At 40.9% G+C, this 19,778-nt stretch overlaps 1 protein-coding gene across 4 annotated transcripts in view; it reads right to left on the bottom strand.

Moving 5' to 3' along the window:
- NFYC (nuclear transcription factor Y subunit gamma) overlaps window positions 1-18,946 on the bottom strand; it is a 66,556-nt gene extending 47,610 nt beyond the window's left edge. Inside the window, exon 1 of one of the 4 annotated variants that reach the window (XM_030324028.2) lies at window positions 18,729-18,946. The gene's annotated coding sequence lies outside the window, so the exon portion shown is untranslated. Of the gene's footprint in view, window positions 1-921; window positions 1,002-2,635; window positions 2,737-18,728 lie in introns of those variants that run through there. The other 3 variants (XM_030324025.1, XM_030324026.1, XM_030324027.1) reach the window with 3 other exon arrangements.
- Between the last annotated feature and the right edge of the window lie 832 nt (window positions 18,947-19,778).

Below are 19,778 nucleotides of genomic sequence, written 5' to 3'. Positions count from 1 at the left end.
ACATGTGTCCAATTTAAGCAAACTCCTTTGTAAAAATATTAAAATACTGGCATTCTTTTCTCTGATGCCCATCTATCTTCCTAAGTATTTAACACCCCTCCCCCAACAGTCTGGATTAGTAACAACTTATATTAATGTAGCAATTCAGAATTTGCAAAAGCACTTTGACATACATGAGCTCATTTGAGCCTCACCACTAAATAGGAAGGTGCTATTTTTAGGCCCCATTTTTACATGTGAGGAAGCTGACACTAAATGGCTGACTTGCCCAAGCTCACAAAGCTGGTGATAGCTGAGTGGAACCTGAACACAGGTCTCCTGACTTTAAATAGCCTGCTTTTGCTACTACGCCATACTACTTCATACACTGTAATCAGAGTAAACAAATGCCCAAATCTAAGACCCCATCTAAGCCTCACCCATCCCTACACACCAACCCCTAGTCTAAGTTATAGTTAGCTCTAGAAGGCCTTTGCTCCTTATGGAAGTAGAGTTTCCTTCCTTTTTCTGGGAAACATTTATCTGGCTAAAGTATTAAATGAGGAGATCACATAAAGACCATTCGGCATATACTGGAAGATTTCTCAGTCACCAGGAGTTCTGCATAGGCATGCCTATATGCATTTTTCCAGGTAGTGGGTCAGATTCTCAAGAGTCCATGATTCTGAAAGGTTAAGAACCCAAGCTAGAGGCAATAGCCACATATCTTTCCAAGAAGCTAAATCCACAAAGTTCTCAAGAGAAAGAGTTTTTATCAAGGCCTCGTACTGTGCCCCACTTATTCTGCCTTGCCTGCTCCAGGCCCTCTCCCAGGCTAAGAGTCATTCAGTATCTACGAGTTTTTTAAATCATACATAAAACCTGGAGCAACTGGTAACATATAAATCAATGACTTATAAAAAATAAATGGAAATTAATTACCTGTTAAAATGTAATCCTTAACACATACTCCTTTCTCTTATGATTTAACTTCCCAGAATGAGTCTTCTTACCATAAGCATTCCAATTCCCCCAAAGAAGTTTTACAAACATAACTGCTTTGAACTCCTGAAATGCCATTCTTCACTAAAGAACCCTCTAGATTACACAGAAGACAAGGTAGCGTGCAAGGAATTCTGAATCTGTTAGGCAGTTCACTCAACTATCATACCAAAAGGATTTAGAATTTTTTTGCTGGGGGAAGGAACGGAGAAGAGTGGGAGAGAGAATGAATGCAGCCCCATTGTCTTATTGCTTGAAAACTCCTAATCTGAATCTATAACATATTCCTACTAACCACTCGACTTGAACATCAGAAGTACAGTCTCTTTTCATCTTAAATAGAGCTTTTCAGTCTAAATCTGTATAAACAAACTTTGTCCTTCAATCTTTCAACTCCTCGGCAGTTTTTCAAGGTCACTTTTGCGAGCAACGACAGAGGCCTGCAGCTAGCAACTTTCACTGCAACACCACTCCAATTCAAAGAGCCCCGAATCTAAACCCCTATCGATCCTCTCAGGTAAATTCCCTTACAGGAGGGGAAGCCAGGGGAAGGCAAATCAACACCCTCCAAACTTCTCTACTAGGGCCTGTTCCTTTTCCCTACCCAGAGACTGAGTACTGCTGGCTCACTGCTCCACACTGAGTCTGCTGCAGAAATGTTCCAATGACCTTCATTCCATATTTGCAAATAAGAAGAAAACAAAGAACTGCTTTTTAAAATCAAGTGTATTATAGATGTTAGTACACGGGACAGAAGAGTGCACTATTCACAAAAACTGGCTGGTTACTGATTAGCAACCAGCATTAGCTTCCTATCCCTAAAAGAGGGGAAAAATATATCAAGGGCAAAAGATAGGGTTGCCTGTACTCTTAACTTTCCAATTCACAAACTGCAGGTAAATTAGGATTCGAAATATTTCATACAGAAAATGAAAAGCACTTTGCTCACATCACTTTAAAGAACCAAATCAATGCCTGACAAAAATGTGTGAAATTGACAGAAAAAGATTTGCTCTTGTCACTGCCAATATAGTGGAAAAGTATGTTCCTCACCAGCATTCTAAGCTCAAATGTGCATTTCAAAACAAAGACTGTTATTTAATTAGTTGGTACGTATCAGAATAGAAGCAGACAGGTAAATCAAGAAAGTTACCGGGAGAATTTCACACTGCCATGTGGGCCTTCACCATTAGAAGCTGCATTCGTGCAAACCGTATTTTCACACAAATTTAGCACAGCAATAGTGTTGCTTCCACCTCTGAAAACACAGATGTCAACAAAGTGCATGGAAACAGAAAAAGTCTTACAACAACTCAGCTTATTCTGTAGGAAAGCTTCAGTGCACTTGAACAAAGGAAAATTATTTGGAAAACAGTTAAGTTTACCCAATGCGAAGAGAAAGTGCCTTGTTTCTGTGTGCCCCTGAAAAATGATTAGCCTTTCTTCATGTACCTGATCTTGTCAATACTCAACTAGGAAAAGAAATCCTAGGTGAAGGGCATGCAAAATCTAAACAGAGCAAGGTATTCTAGGTGCACCAAAAGGTATGCATGGAATGTAAAGTGGCCATTTTCTGAAACAGTGCAACTTGTCTACACTCTCTGAAGCTAAACAGTTTCTACCATTTTAACACAAAACAAAGAATTAAACTTACCGGGAACTGCATTAATTTTACATGTAGTTATTTATATCTCCTCGGACAGGGAGAATTTAAGTCACTCCTAGCCCTCCCCCCCAAAAGGACGGAGGAAACAAAAGGCAGCAGGAGATGCAGAAACCTGAGTCTGGAATGTCCACTCCAGTGAAAACCCGAACAGCTGTCCCCCCACCCCCCAGCAAACTATTCGCCATTTTTCTTTGTCTTTCAGCTGACCCCTGCCTCAGTGAAAAACTCCGAGGCTCCAATGAAGCCCTGCAGCCTCCTTCCACTTTAACAGTCAAAGGCATTCAATCTAGCATGCTATTTGACACCAAACCTTGCCTCCAGAGTGGTCCCATTGGCTGAGCTGCTTTATCAGCTAAGAACACAAAGCCATGATTGGCTGTTCACGTCATCAGTTACCTCCTTTGTACACTTCCTGTTTTAAAGTTACCTTGAGAAGCAGAACAGGGGTCAGATCCAGACTTCAAACTACAGGGAACTTAAGGCTTGGAAATGCCTGGCAAATGCACACAGCAGATGCACTAGGGCCTCTTGTGCTTCCAAAACACAGGAAACTGCAAATTTACAATTGTTCTTTAAAATCACACGAAAGGGTTGTTACAGTTCCCACCCAAAGGATTTCTTATTGGCTGTCAGAGTTCCATTTAAAAAATTTAAGGTAATTTAACTGCTTCTGATTGGCCATCAAAGATGTCTGTAAGATATTGCTACAGTATCCTATGGCAGTAAACCAGAGAAGCAATGTGCACAAGATCTGAAAGTTGTGGCTTAACTATCTACAGTCTTCTGTTGAGCATTAACAGAAGAAGAAAAAGAAACCAGGGTGGGCTCATCAAATAGCTCCAGAGAAAATGTAACCTCTTTAACAGCTGTTACAAAGAGTGATACCAATGGCCTTACAACAGTTTGTAGGATTTCTAAAAAGGAATCTGTCATCTTGTCCCTGGTAATTTTAAAAGCACATATTAGTGCTAGGAAAAATCACCTTACTTTGAAACACAAACTAACCTAAACAGGAAAATTCTGCAGTAATGTCAGAAGGTAGTGACAGGGACAGTGGCATTGCCAAAAAGTCTACCAGGAACCCAAGAGGGAAATATAATAATAAAGGGCGGGGTGGCAGAGATAGAACACACCAGTGATTACACTGTTTAAAGCATATTATAGTTTGGATTAATTTATTTAGGATGGTCATAAAATGTTTATCAGCTTTTAATCTTACAGAGTTCTGATATCATGGAAGATAAACTTTTTACATTTTCAAGAATAAGTGGCAGGAATAAGCCCAGGAAAGATACTGTAAGTACTGCAGTTATGGAAAACATTCTGGGGTGCTGAGGTTTACCAGTGGTCAAAGATTTGCTTATGGATTTTGTGCCCAACTGTTGAGGTTTTAAGAGGAACCTCCTAAAAAAAGGTGAAAATCAGTTAACATGTCTTCTTTTCTTTTTACAAAATGGGTCAAATAGAAACACTGCACTATTACTGAAAGTTCTGAACAATCTCCTTAGAACTGCTTCCTCCCATGAAAACTAAGCATCCCAGGATGAAACAAACACGACTGTTTGCTCAGGACGAGTCCTTCTCTAGAAATACCTCAGCTGACCTTACATGAAAAGTCATCATGGGCATATGCAGAGATGTGGCAGAGTCCTGAAATAGAAGCAAGGTGGTCGGGGTCCCTAGGTGGGTCAGTTAGTTAAGCCTCCAACTTCAGCTCAGGTCATGATCTCTCGGTTAATGGGTTCGAGCTCCACATAAGGCTCTGTGCTAACAACTCAGAGCCTGGAGCCTGCTTCAGATTCTGTGTCTTCCTCTCTCTCTGCCCCTCCCCTCCTCACACTCTTTCTCTCTCTTCCAAAAATGAACATTTTTAAAAAATTAAAAAAAAAAAAAAAGCAAGGTAGTCCGCCTAATCACTTTGCCATCCATATTAACTTCTCTACACACATTCTAACTCATTTCTCAAACTGCAATGAATTTCTGAACACCAATTAGTGCCAGGTTCTATGCTAGATATTTTACAGACTTTCCCCCTTCTAATCCTCACTATCCTCTTTTATATGTGAAAAAGAGTGAGGTTCACAAAGTTTAACAACTGGCCCCTAGCCATACATCTAGAATGCAAACTCAGGTCCCAACCTAGGGCGGTATTCTTTCTATTGTACCACAAGGCTGACACCAAGACATGGAACACCCCAGGGCACATCCAAGGAAATTCTTAGGAGTCACATATATGTAGAGGTAGCATAAACTGTTAAACCCACCTTCATTAATCTAAAAATTAGAAATCTGACTGATGTTGAACTTCACCTGATGGTTAGAGACCTAGCTGAGTATATGACAAAATAGCACCCTATAAGTTGATACGCATTTTACTACTGAAGTATTAGGGGCATTTAACCAGTAGCAAATCACATTTATAATTTATCAGGACTTGGAACAACTAATGATTAAATCATTAACACAAAATAAACTGTTACGGGATTGTGTGGCGATTTTACTATGGCATCTAAATAAGAGTTTAGTTATGCCAACAGGGTGTGTTGTAGGAAGACTGCTGAAGCTACAGAACTGCAGGTATTATAGTTCTTTTCTCAGAAGTTTCGATCCCAGATTCTGAATAGCTACCAGCCTGAGAAGAGAAAGCAGAGGGCCAAAAAGCCAGTTGTGTCTCATCCACACTAGAGTCTTTCAACCCCTCAACACTGGAGGTCAAGTCGGCTGGAAGGAAGCAAAGAAGCTTATATGAGGTGGGAAGCAGAGGAAGAGGGAGAACATTCATATCGCTGACTATTAATTAGTTATCACTAGGGAAAAACAACTAAGCACCTGGGAATCAGGCAGAGCTTATTTCAAATTCTGACTCCTCTGCTTATTAACTGTATGACACTGAACTAACCCTGAGCCTCAGCTTCCTCATCTGTAATACATGGATGTCACCATTCTATATCCAGAGCCACCATAAGTATTAAATGAGTTAACACATGTATATTGTATTGTGCCTAGTAAGCACTGAAAAACTGTAAAGTGCTAGAAGTCATCCAGTCCAAATTCCTTGTTTTATACAGGGTTAAGATGCAGAAAGGTCTCTCTCCTTAAGGCCCCAAAGCTACTAGGAGGGGCTGTCTCTCCTCCATCTCCAGCATACCCTGCAACCCTGCAGAAAGCAACTCCTAAGCCATAAAGGGCAGTGTGGGAGGACTCCCAGCTGCTACAAAAAATCTTCCCCATGCTTTTCATCACCCATCCAGGCCAAGATTTGGTTGTTGTTCCACATGCCCATCCTTTGATTCTGAGTTTGATATACCCGATTAAACCAAACATGTCCCTTAATACTCTGTGAATACCTTTGGCATAGTTTTGATTAGTTCTTGGAAGGTTTGCAAGAAAACCACTCGAACCCCTATTTCTCATCAACAGCCACCTTACTAGAATTCAAGCTACTAGTGGGAAGAGAACTGAAATTATCCTAGAATTTCCATCTGGCGGCTTACTATACTGTACTTACTTACTATAGCTTTCCCTTCTCTAGCCTGTTGTTACTGTGGACTAACAGCCTCATGGGATCTCTGGAATTCCAACTCACATTCTTCCCTGGTCCTGGATATCAGCAGCCCTCTGCAACAGACAACTGCATTGTCTTGCCCTAAAAAACACCCAGATCACTATGAGGCAAAATGACTGCCTCTGGTTACCTGGTTCAAGGTCTCAAAGTAGGCAGCATGGGAAATGATGCTCTTGGTCAGAAAACTGATTCTGAATCATAGCTACCTATTTACTGGCTGTTTATCCATCCCTAAGCTCACTTCTTCATGTATAAAATGGAAAAAAAAAAAAAATAACACCAAACCGTGGGAGCATTGAGGTTTAAATGATATAAGGTCAAAGCACTCAGCATTAACACCTAGCATGTGGTAGATACTCAATAACATCTAAATATACACTTGACTATAGCATTTATCACACATTATAATTACTTTTAACCATGTCTCTATTACCAGAGGAAGGCTTCTTGAAGTTAGTGGCTGTGTTTTATTTATATCCACATATATCCCCAATACATCAAACCCAACCTTAGCCACAGTGTCAATGAAGTAATGAGTAATGAGGACTGAGGAAAACTGGAGCGCGTATGTCCCATCTGAAGGGGCAGCTACTATTCAGCTCCAACTGACAAAAGCCATGAAGGAATACTAGTCCACTGTAGCAAGAGCCCCAGAGTCAATAAAAGAAACAAAAGTCAGATCCTGAACACAAAAAGCTGATGCCAGAACAGCTCTTGCTCTGGGATCCTGAGGAATGACTGAAGGACCAGAGTTATGACAGAAGTTGGCCTTAACCACCCTGATAATTCTTGTCAAGGACAGTCTTGTTCAGTCCCCCAAGATTACCTATCTTGGAAGTTATGCTGTATCAATCACATCAGAAGCAGAAATAGCAGCAAAGAAACTGGGCTCTTCAGTGCCCTGAACATTTTATTGATGTTGTCCCTAACTGACTTAGTAAAGTAAGTACACTTAGAAGCCTCAAGAAATATCAGACAACCTCTAGAGAAAAATGAACTTTTCGTATGTTATGATATGAATACAAAGCCATATTCACTTGACTATTAAATACATTGTGTGACTTATATACTAAGTTGATGAGATGGATGTATAAAGCAGTATTGTACTGATGTTATCAGTTAGGCAGATGGGCTATTTTTTTAAGAATACCTTTAAAGCAACCACTCAGAATCAAACACTGTATTTTGCTTATGTCAGTTAGAAACAAGGCTGAGTTAGTCTTTTAATACCATCTAACATATTGTATAATAATATTATACAAACTGCTTTGTAATTTTCACTTAAATATGTGAACAATTTTCCATATCAAATCTGTATCTATATCATTTACAATTGGAGTATATTCCATTGAATGGCTATACCATAATTTTCTATCAGTTTTATATTAATAACTTCACTGTCTACAATGTTTTGTGGGTTTTTTTACCTTTTGATGTATGACACACAATGTTACACTAGTCTCAGGTGTGTAACATAGTGATTCAACTTCTCTAGGTGTTATGTTATGCTCACAAGTATAGCTACCATCTGTCACCACACAACACTATTACAGTATCATTGACTATATTCCCTATGCTGTGCTTTTCACTCTTCTGATTTATTCATTCCATAACTAGAAGCCTGTATCTCTCACTCCCCTTCACCCATTTTGCCCACCACCCGCCACTCTGGCAACCATCAATTTGCTCTCTGTACTCATAGGTCTGATTCTGCTTTTCTGTTGTTCATTAGTTTTGTTTTTTAGCTTCTACATATAAGTAAAAATCATATAATATTCATCTCTCTGACTTATTTCACTGAGCATGATATCCTCTAGGTCCATCCATGTTGTTGCAAATGGCACAATCTAATCCTTTTAAATGGCTATGTAATATTCCACTGTGCATGCATGTATGTGTATGTGTGTATACACACATCTTCCTTATCCACTTGTCTATTGATGGACACCTAGCTTCCACATCTTGGCTACTGTAAATAATACCAAGGATGCAATGAACATAGGGGTACATATATCTTTTTGAATTAGTGTTTTCATCTTCTTTGGGTAGATATCCAGCAGAATTATTGGACCATACAGTATTTCTATTTTTAATTTTTTGAAGGAAAAAAAACAGCACACAAAGGTTCCTTTTTCTCCACATCCTTGCCAACACTTATTTCTTGTCTTTTTGATTTTAGCCATTCTGACAGGTGTAAGGTGGTATACCTCATTGGGTTTTGGTTTGCATTTTCCTGACGATTAGTAACGTTGAGCATCTTTTCACGTGTTTGTTGGCCATCTATATGTCTTCCTTGGAAAAATGTCTTTTCGGGTCCTCTGCCCATTTTTTAACTGGACTGTTTACTTTTTGGTGTTGAGATGCAGACATTTTTTTATATACTTTAGATATTAATCCCTCAGTATCTTCAATTTTAAAATACTGTAAATAGCATCACAGAGAACATCTATTATGCCCATTCCTTATACCCTCATTATCCCTTCCAGAACCACCGCAATGACTTCATAAATAGTATCATTTTGTCTGGTTGAAGGAAAAAATATATACAAACATGAAAGCCAGATTGTTTGAATGTTAAATCTTTCCAGTTTCAATTTTGGTTCAGTTTTTTTTTTTTTTTTAATTATAAGCAGACCAAAGAAAATTAAGGGCTGCCAGATTGTAGCTTCTGACCCATTTCTTTCACCTGACTTGGTCCTGAACAACTATTAGTTATTTCCCAAACCAAATCCACCTTCGAGGTTTAAAAAAGTGTGTCCACACATTTTCAAAAGAATCTGACAGAAGTTCTGAAGATAACCCCCAAAGAACCCCAAAGTCCCAGAAACATTTTGAGCAATGATAGTATCATTAGAATAAGGAATATAGCGCTGATGCCCAGTAAATCACTGCTCAACAAATTAATGAAGTAAACTAATAAATGAGACCTTAAGTGGATTATAAATTCTGATTTTTTTTTTTTTTTTAATGCTTGAGAGAAAGCGAGAGAGAGCCAGTGGGGAGGGGGAGACAGAGAGAGAGGGAAAGACGGAGAACCTCAAGAAGTCTCCACACTGTCAGCACAGAGCCCAACGTGAGGCTTGTCATGAACTATGAGATCATGACTGAAACCAAAATCAAGAGTCAGACACTTAAGCAACTAAGCCACCCAGGGGCCCCCTGAATTACTCTTTTTTTTTTTTTTTTAAGTTGAGAGATAGAGAGAGAGAGAGAGAGAGAATGAATGTGAGTGGGGGAGGGGCAGAGGGAGAAGGGAACAGAGGGTCCAAAGCAGGCTCCACGATGACAGCAGCAAGCCCAATGCGCACCTCGAACACGGAACCGTGAGATCATGACCTGAGCCAAAGTCGAACGCTCAACCAACTGAGCCACCTAGGCACCCCTGAATTACTTGTTTTTAAAAATAAATTATATTCTCCAAAGCATAAATTAAGACCAATGGATGGAAAACTATTCTAGAAAACTATTCTATTCTCTCAGAGCTGTCCAAAGATGGCACAAGCTGCTTCAGAAGCTATGGATGGGGTTGTTAGCACAGGCTGTTTGAACACTTGACAGGAATATGTAAAGACAAGATGAAAAAGAGCAGCCATGTGGAGAAGCAGGGGGGAAAAACAGTCTTTGCAGCTAGACAGATTTAGATTCTAATCCCTCTTCACCTCTTTTTAGCTGAGTAACCTCAAACTAGGTATTTAACCCCACTGAGGCCAATTTCCTAAACTATAAACCATCTTGCAAGGCTGTAAAGATTAAGGAAACTTTCACTCATTCAATAAATACTTAGGTGTAGGCATTGTGCTAAGACGTGGGGATCCTAAACAATACAGTCCCTGTCCTCAATGAGACTAAAGTCTATTAAAACAAAGAGGAAAATTAAAACAGGCAATCATAGTGCTCTATGTTAAGAGTTACAACAGGAACAAATGCATAGTACAGGACATAAGCAGAGCCCCTTAGCCCATGGCCTAACTCAATTTCAGGCCAGTCAGAAATGGCTTCTTGGGAGATTTAAATCCTAAGAATAGGAACTTAATGAGACAGACAAAGAAACTGCATGTGCAAAGGCCTGGAGCTGACATAAAGCATTACATTCCTGAAAGGGCTATAGTTTGGTATGGCAGTAGCCCAGGGGCAAAAGGCTACAAGTTAACTCAGAAACCTGAACAGGGCTGGACAAGACTACGATACTAGAACTTTATTCTAAGGGACAACAGTGAGCCATTGAAGAGTTTAAGCATGGGACTGGCACAATCAGAATTACCCTTTTATTTTTTTTTAATTCTTTTTAACGTTTATTTATTATTGAGAGACAGAGAGCAGGGGAGGGGTAGAGAGAGGGGGAGACACAGAATCCGAAGCAGGCTCCAGGCTCTAAGCTGTCAGCACAGAGCCCGATGCGGGACTCGAACTCACAAATTGTGAGATCATGACCAGAGCCGAAGTCAGTCGCCCAACCAGCTGAGCCACCCAGGCGCCTCTCAGAATTACCCTTTTAAAAGATCATTTGGGGTACAGTATGGAGAAGTGGGACCGGGTGGGAGACTGGCAGCTCTAGAAAGATAGCAGGGAAAACAAGACACTGCAGTACTCTAGTTACCAGGAAACATAGCAGTGCAGATGTTGAAAAGTAGATGAATGGGAAATATTAAGAAGGTAAAAATAAATAAATAAATAACATGAAGACCAGTGGTTAATAATGCACGTAGAACACCACCACCGACATAAACAGCAAGTGCACAAAAAAATGGTAGCTGCCACCAGTGTCACGGATGCTGGCAACAGGGTTAGATGGCCTTTGAAATAATATTCACCCCTAAGAGTCCATGTTACTTTGGAGACCTGTGTTGTATGTTCCCAGAAAAATCCTTTTCCGCTACTGGCCAAACTATCCTCTACAAAAGATTCATTTTTTACTCATAAGCTCTCTGCACTAGAACTGCTCAACTGGGCCCCACTACACCCCAGTCATAACATGAAATACTTATTAGATGTTCTCACGAACAGGGTTCCATGGCCAAATATGTCCAAGAAACACTGCATTATGTATCCTCTCTCTTGAAGGGTCATAAGGCACGTAAACACAAAGGCCCTGAATACTAATTCTGCAGTAAAGAAATGCATTTCACTTTAGCTATCATTTTGTCAAGGATCCTTTTTTCAACTCCAGAGGATATTTATTACATTGTATAAGAACTAAAGTTCAATGAAACAGTTTAGGAAATGCTGCGCTAAGCTGCCTTACAGATTTTAGCCGAATGAAAAGATTACAGGCAACTCTATTCTGACCACCTTCCAAAATGGTTGGAGTTTTACACACATTATGGCCTTTCCCTTTTAATTTAGTCCTACTAAAAATGACATTAAATATCACCATAAATAGCAATCCTCTGCCTCCCAAATTACTGCCAACCAAGTGTGCTTTGCTTTTTAAAAAGGCCACAACTTTGTCAGCTGATAATGAGCAAATTCTAAGCCACTTACCCTTCAGGGTACAGCAATAATTTTTAACACAGTTAAAAATGACAAAGATGTTCAACTGTGCAGATTGCACGTACTTTCACTTTCCTCTCCTAAATGAATTGATCACACCACTAGTGAGGAGGATAGGTCTTAACATTGGGCAAAGAATCTCACTTCATACAGATCACTGGACAATTTGCAGCTCCTGAGGAAAGGGTGAGCAATAACAGAAACTGTGAAAACCTTCAGTACAGTAGTCCCTCCTGATCTATAGGAGATACGTTCCAAGACACTACTCGCGCCCTGCCCAGGAGATGCCTGAAACTGCAGATAGTACCAAACCCTATTTACAATTCATTTCTTCCATACACACACACCTAAGATAAAGTTTAATTTATAAATTAGGCGCAGTAAGAAATAATAATAATAAAATAGAACAATTATAACAATATACTGTAATCAAAACTATGTGAATGTGGTCTCTTTCTGCCTCAAAATCTTACTGCTCTGCACTCACCCTTCTTGTGATGCCGCTAAATAAGATGCCTTCGTGATGAGCTGAAGTGACGTGAGGACAGACATTGTGATAGGGCACTGGGCTACTACTGATCCTCTGACAATAGTCAGCGGAGGATCATCTGCTTCTGGACCACGGTTGACCATGGGTAACCGAAACCGTAGAAAGCGAAACCACAGGTAATGGGTGGGACGACTTTAACTCTAATAGATTTAAGCCAGTGACATCATACAAAATATTCCATACTCCGATATCATTCCCTATGAGTCACTGAGGCATTCATCGAAGCACTGGTCAAGATCACTATTTATAGCTCATACCCATGAATGTACTTAATATTAATTCTTAAATCTGATCTGTAACAAGATATCGTTGATTTTAAATGGAGAGTATTCATCTAATGAGGACACCTTATGTACCTTGGACATGAAGATCTGAACCTTTAAGGTAAACCTATTCCACTGGAAACATTCAAATGCAAAGGTTAGCCTAGTCCCTCTCTCTAAACTGCACCTGAAGTTTATCCATTAGAAAGCTCTCACAGTATAAAAGTACACTGAATTTAGAAGTAATCTGTCTGCAAACAAGTAAGGACTTAACCCAAAACAGAAAATACAACTCTCACACTGAAAATGAGCACAAACGTTGCCTCACTGTTATCAGGTACATCACTGCTAAAACATGGAGAAGTGTGGGAAGGGTGCAGCAAATTTCGCAACCTGGCAAAAAATTTCTGCAGGCAGACAGACTTTTTTTCTTGAACCATTTTACAATGCTGTCTTCCTGCTTACTTCAAAGAAAATGTTACCAGGTGACTACAAGCCAAACTGACAGTCCCACTTCAACTGACAACTTCTACAATTAGAAAAACAATTTTTTTAAGTTTATTTATTTTGAGAGAGAGAGAGAGAGAGAAAGTGCAAGCAGGGGAGGGGCAGGGAGAGAATGCCAAGCAGGCTCTGTGCCATCAGCACAGGGCCTGATGTGCAGCTCGATCTCACAAACTGGGAGATCATGATCACAAACCATGAGATCATGACCTGCGCCAAAATCAAGAGTCAGACTGAGCTATCCAGGCACCCCTAGAAAAAGTTTTAAATGACTATAATGTAAATCTTTCTGGATTGAAAGATAAAACTGGTTGTTCTGATTTTAGTAATTATTGCTATTTGGCAAATACAGAAAAGTTCTCATCTCATCAAAATCATTACCACTTAGCACCCAAGAATGAACAGAGGCAATCAGGAGACACCCTAACTCTGAAGCAGAAGATACTACTGCTTTGTGCATTCATAAGTAATACAGACTAATAATAACAGAGATCCACTATAAATCAGCTCCTAAATCACAACACCACAACTAAATTAGGTTATTTCTTTCATGTCAAGTGGTTGCTCCCCCACGTAGAAATCTTACTGTACATGAAAGAACGGACGATTACAAACGACCTCCTCATTGGGGAAGCTTTAACAGGCTGACAGATTTTATGCTGTTCTAAAAAGAAAGTGATGTGTTCCCTCACTTACTAAGGTCCACTTGGTGACAGGCACCTACCATATGCTGCTGTATTCATTTTTCATAACTACTCTGTAACAGAGGTATCATTACCACTAATTTACATAGGAAGAAACTAAGGCTTAGACAGGTCAAGAATCTGACCCCGAGCTCACACAGAGGGTAAACGCAGACAGAATTCTTTCCCAGGTCTGACTCCAGCGTCAGCAACTACACTACCCCCTCCCAATGGCATTTTTTGGCCAAAGTATTTTAAATCCACTTCTTCCTATGATTAATCTACTTAAATTATGTTAGGTACTTTGAGTCACCGGGAAAATACTAAAATGACCTTGTAGCCTTACTAACTAGTCACAGCACATGCATGAAAAACTGAATAAACAAAATGAAAAGAGACTGGAAGACATCAGATAACTCACAATAAGTCTGCTTTGAGCACAAGAAACTGAATGGAAAAGAACAACTTGCTGGCTAAGGAATGTTCTTCCTAGGTTGTATGCCTGAGGCTGGAATAAACCTCAAGAAGGTCATTTGTATCTTTAATAATGTCCTCTGCCATTCTCCTTCCTATGAATGAGGCAAACTTGTCAAAATATAAAAGGGCCTTAGAGTCATCCCTATCATCAAGCCAATGTTTCCACGGAAGAGGCAATACTGTCCAGTGGAATGAGACTGGTCTGGGAATCCAACAATCTGGGTTACACCTGGCTCTCCCCTTGCCAAGCCAAGTGACCTTGTCAAGGTCATCACACTCTAGGGCCTCAGTAAAAGAGTACCTGCCTGAAAAAAACTGAAGGTCACTTCCTGATCTAAGATGCAGGAATTTTTCTTTTCTCATAATATTTTAAGGTGTCAAGAAAACACAGTTTAAGAGTAAGGGTTCCACAAATTTCGTAGGAATTAAGTTATAGACCTAAGTTTGAATCTGAGCTCTGCCACCTTGTGTGACCTTGAGCAAATTACCTAACCCTTCAGTTTCTTCACACACAAAAATAAAGGTGGTAATAGTGTCCACCACATACAGAGTGTGGATAATATATACAATACATTTATAACCTAGCTGGTGCAACATAAGCACTCAATAAAAGTTAGTAACTAACTATATCATTCCTGAGTTTGATTCATAGATCCTTAATGGCTCAGTACCTCTGAACTAAAAGAGATATGAATTTCAAAATTGCCTCAGAGACACCTAGCATGGCTCCTCATTTCACTTTGCCTCTGCATCTCTGTAAATGAGGTTAAGAAACCCTGTATCTTTTCTAGTACAATGAATCAGTTTTGACCAAATGGAAAATATGTACACATAAATGAGGTAACAGAATTATGTTATAAAAATTTAGGTAACAAGACACGAACACAGTCTGTTAAGTATTAAACATTAGTATGATGTCTGTTTAGAAGACACAGCTGATGTTCTCAAGTTTTTACCACAAACTCAGACCTACTCAGACCTCCTGGGATTCCAGATTTTTAGGGTGCTCCATTCCAGATGATAACAAGGCCCAGCAACCGGCCATGGATGTAAGGAAGTTAATGGGAATGAAGGTGATCACCGTTGTTGAAGGGAAGGTAATTAAGAAATGCTTGCTGAATATGTGTATATTTGTTTTTGCAACCTTGTCTAGACTTACTAAAAAAGAACTAAGTCATGGATGCTGTAACATTCTTCATATGTGGCTAACTTAATGACTGAGCCAAATGAAGCTTGAGATGACCAATGTACAAAATATGGCAAGCCCTAATTCCCCTTGTATTTTAACTCTATCTCCTACACTGCAGTGTAATTGCAAATAAAAGGGAGGAGACCCTCACCTAATTGCATTAAGTCACAAAGTAACTCAGACTACCAAATCATTGGTCTCCCCTTGAGACCTGAATTATTTAAAGATTTCCATGCAAAATTGGGATTACAAATATTTTGTTGTATCCAGTTTTAATTTTACACATCCTTCAGGATAAGCATATACTAGAATCACTATCCCACGGTTTGAAGAAGGCACTAGGCTTCTGGACAGATCCCAGTGTTTGGAGACAAACATCTAAAGTACTAGTGATATTTGAAAAAGCTCCCAGGTGAGTTCTTTATATACTTGGTAGTTCCTCACTCCTTGACATTAATCACTTCCATATATAGAAAAACTATGTCAGCAATATTCTGAAGACTGGTTTTAAAGAATGCAGATTCTTAAACTTTCTGTACATACTTTCCCCTATTATCTACCTGGCTTCAGAAAAACTCCAACAGTTTACTTTTTAATCTTTCTCTACACAATAAAAAACAAGAGATATGATTTAAATACCTAGTTGAAGAACCTAGATTCTACATGGCTCCTACCCTGTGGTCTGAATCTTTGAAACAGTACAACAAACTCTTGTTAATTATGTTCTCCTCACTCAATATGCTCCTAATTCCCAGCAATCAAAGAAAGATGATCCACTTTGAAATACAATGCTATCTACCAAGGGCACAATGTATACACTGTATGTTAGCTAACTTGACAAATTATATTTTAAAAAATAATAATTACTAAATAAATAAGTAAGTAAGTAAATAAATAAATAAATAAATAAATAAATAAATAAATAAATAAAATATAATGCTATCTGGAAGTTTGACTAATCAGGTTTATACTGATAACACGACACAGCAGATAACACGACACAGCAGATAACACTACAGGCTTTGCCACTGGGCAACTTGGATATGAATCCCAGTTCAACCACACAGACACTGGACAAGCTACACAACCTCTCTGATCCTCAATTTTCTCATCTGCAATATGCAAATGATAATGCCTACATAATAGGAAATATGTGCCCCAAAATGTCAATTCCCTTCCTCTACTACTTTCCTCTTCTCTCTTGAAAATGTTGTTGCATTCACAAATTGACCACATTTGAAAACCAGAAAAGTTTCTTGAAATTGGTATAAAAACAGATTTATAGCATCTATCTGAAACTAGAGAGGACCACCTAACATAGACGAGGAAAAACAAATTAGGGAACAGAGAAGTTTAACACAAATGTGTTTCCACGATCCCTAAACCTTGGGAAATGCAAATGTAGAACAATTCAAGTCATAACAATAAATTGGAAAATGATAAAATACCTCCAACAAGCTTACTCTAACAACTCTTGATTAGAACAAAAGTTTTGTGAAATACAAACCAGAAAGTGTTGACAAGTCCTGTTACTCAAAACGAGATGCAAGGAACTGTGTACTAGTTTATTCTCAAATCTGCTTATTTCTTTAAAAAAAAATTTTTAAGTGCACAGGAAGATGAGTGTAATTTTTAGGTATATATAAAAGAAAAGAGGGGCGCCTGGGTGGCTCAGTCTGTTATGTGTCTGACTTGGGCTCAGGTCATGATCTCACAGTTCATGAGTTCCAGCTACACATCAGGCTCTGCACTATTAGTGTTTGGGATTTTCCCTCTCTTTCTGCCCCAACCCCACTTGCATGCACTCGCTCACGCTCTCCCTCTCTCTCAAAAATAAACTTTAAAAAAAGAAAACAAGTAAGTCAAGGTCCAGGATCTCTGTTAAGCTCTCTTCCACTAAAGAGATACCTACCAATATCTATTCAAACAAATACCAAGTATCTAATATCTGCCAGCAAGTGTAGCTTTAGAAACTCAGCCCTGACCTATATCCTTCCCAATACAAGAAAACTTTATATAACAACATTACAAAATTAGCCGCATGGTCCTGAGACCCAATAATCTATAATTATTCCCTTACTATAATTCCCAAGTCTGAAAATGTTCCCCCAATGCTTCGCACTTCCTCATTCTTATAGATGTCACTACCTCATGCCCCTGCCTCTTAGACTTGGTGAAGGCCCAGCGCACTGGTCCAATAGGATCCACCTCTCGGGCTGGGTCTGTTTATTTTCTCCTCATATCACATCCTAGGATCCACCTCTCGGGCTGGGTCTGTTTATTTTCTCCTCATATCACATCCCAGGTCTGGTAACTCTGAAACCTCGGTTTCAATGCTATCACTCTCCAGCAAAATTCTTGATCTCATCCTATCCTTTAGATAGGTCCCTAAGGCCCAGATGCCTTTTTTCCTATACCACGCCCTCAGACCTGACATCCATGGACATCAAAGTCTTTCACAAACTGTGTTAAACTCCAGTCTACCTTAACTGTAGAGAACAAACTGATGGTTACCAGGGGGAAACAGGTGGGGGGGGGGGGGGATAGGTGAAACAAGTGATGGAGATTAAGGAGTGCACTCCCCACCATGAGCACTGGGTGTTGGGAATTGTTGGATCATTACGTTATACACCTGAACTAATGTAACACTCTATGTTACCTATACTGGAATTAAAAAACAAAAACAAAAACACCTCCAAGTCTAGCACTCTTGGATCTCAAAGACCGTCTCAGACCCTAACTCAGGTTTCAGCGTTTCCAAGCATGGCACCCTTGGGGCTTGTACGCCTCTCTATAATGGGCCACGCATGTTCCACGGAGTGTACCTCTGGAGTTAGGAGTGCCTCTCACTCCGGGCCGTGCACAGGCTAACCCCACAGTACCTGCCAGACCATCACCCTGTTTCCCCCTTAAGGTCTCCAGACTCGCCCCCGGCCTCCACCCCACGCCTGCACCGGAGGGGGTCACCGCCCTGCCGTCCGAGCCCGAGACGCGCGCATCCCCGCAGCCTCCGACTCCTTCATCACCCCCCAGGCCCGAGCCAGCGCGACCAATAAGGTGCCAGGTCCGCGGCCTCCCCGCCACCGACCAATCACGAGCGAGCCCCCCCGCAGTCGCCTTCCGCCAATGGGAGAAAGCCCGCGGGCCGGGCCGACGAGGCGCACGGACCCCAGGAGCGCGACGGCGGCGACAGCGGCGGGCCTGGCGAGAACACAACATGGCGGCGGGCAGGCCGGACCGAACTACAGCGGCAGCCGCGAGAGGGAAGTGAGGTCTCCGCCGAAGGCGGGAAGCGCTGCCCCTCCCCCCGCCGCCGCTCGCCTCTCACCCTCCCTCCCACAGACGCTCCCGCACACTCACACGCCTCTGCTCAGGAGTCCAGGGAAGAGCAGGAGCCGCCCCCGCGCTCCTGCGGAGTCAGGCAATGCAGAGGCCTGGGCACGGCGGAGGGGAGGGGGAAGCGTGCGTCACGGAGAACGGAGCGCGCGCGAAGCGGGGGCACAAACAAGATGGCGGCCACGCCGTTTGCACCGTCTCCCCCCACCTTCCCCTCCCCCTCCCTTGGCGCCTTGATTCCCAGTATCTTGAAGTGCGCAGAAGCTGGGTTGTTTGAAATCTCGCGAGAATTAGGAAGGGGCGACGACCTGGGGAGGCGGAATGAGATCAGAGAGCCTTCTGACCCCACCCCCTTCTAGGGGACCCGGAGGCGTTGCCTGGTGACTTCCACAGGGTGTTCTATGCTTGGCGTTTGATGTGGTGCGCACCCTTGAATGTTAGGAAATACGTTTTTTTTGTTTTTTTGGGTTTGTTTAATTTGGAAGGAAAGAGCTGGGGGGACGAAGGACGACACGGGGATGCCAGATTACGTGCGCCGGTAAAGAAGATAGCTACCAGTACCATGAAAAGGGATTTAACACCAAAACTGTAAAATGATATACTCCAGGGTAAAGAACAGCACATCCCAAGAATTGTCGCTGGTAACCTTACGTCGACATAGACACTGCTTTTCTCATTTAAATGCAGTTTAAAACTTCATCAAGACGATTGAAAACCCCAGTTACAATGGGCATTACATCTTTTTAGCTCTTTCATCTCCGCAACCGCTTGGTCCCAAGGCGTTAGTATTTCTATTTTACAGATGATAAAACTGATGCTCAAAGGGTTAAGTGACTTGATCAAAGTCCCACAGCTATTAAGTGTCAAAACTCAGTATGAGTAGCTCCAAAACTTGTCGATAAATTCACCAAATACGTATGGAATGGGACTATCTACATTGAACCAATGGGTTAGGTGTAAGCACAGAGACAAATGAAACTGCTGGTGCTAGTGGTTACCTTAAATTTTATAAATGACCTTGGAGCCTTTCTGAGACTTGGGTTGCAGGGGTCTTCAACATTATAACCAACACAC

Source organism: Lynx canadensis, chromosome C1, assembly GCF_007474595.2.
Source record: "Lynx canadensis isolate LIC74 chromosome C1, mLynCan4.pri.v2, whole genome shotgun sequence".
Lineage (NCBI taxonomy): Eukaryota > Metazoa > Chordata > Mammalia > Carnivora > Felidae > Lynx > Lynx canadensis.
This window is presented reverse-complemented; position numbering and strand designations above follow the sequence as displayed.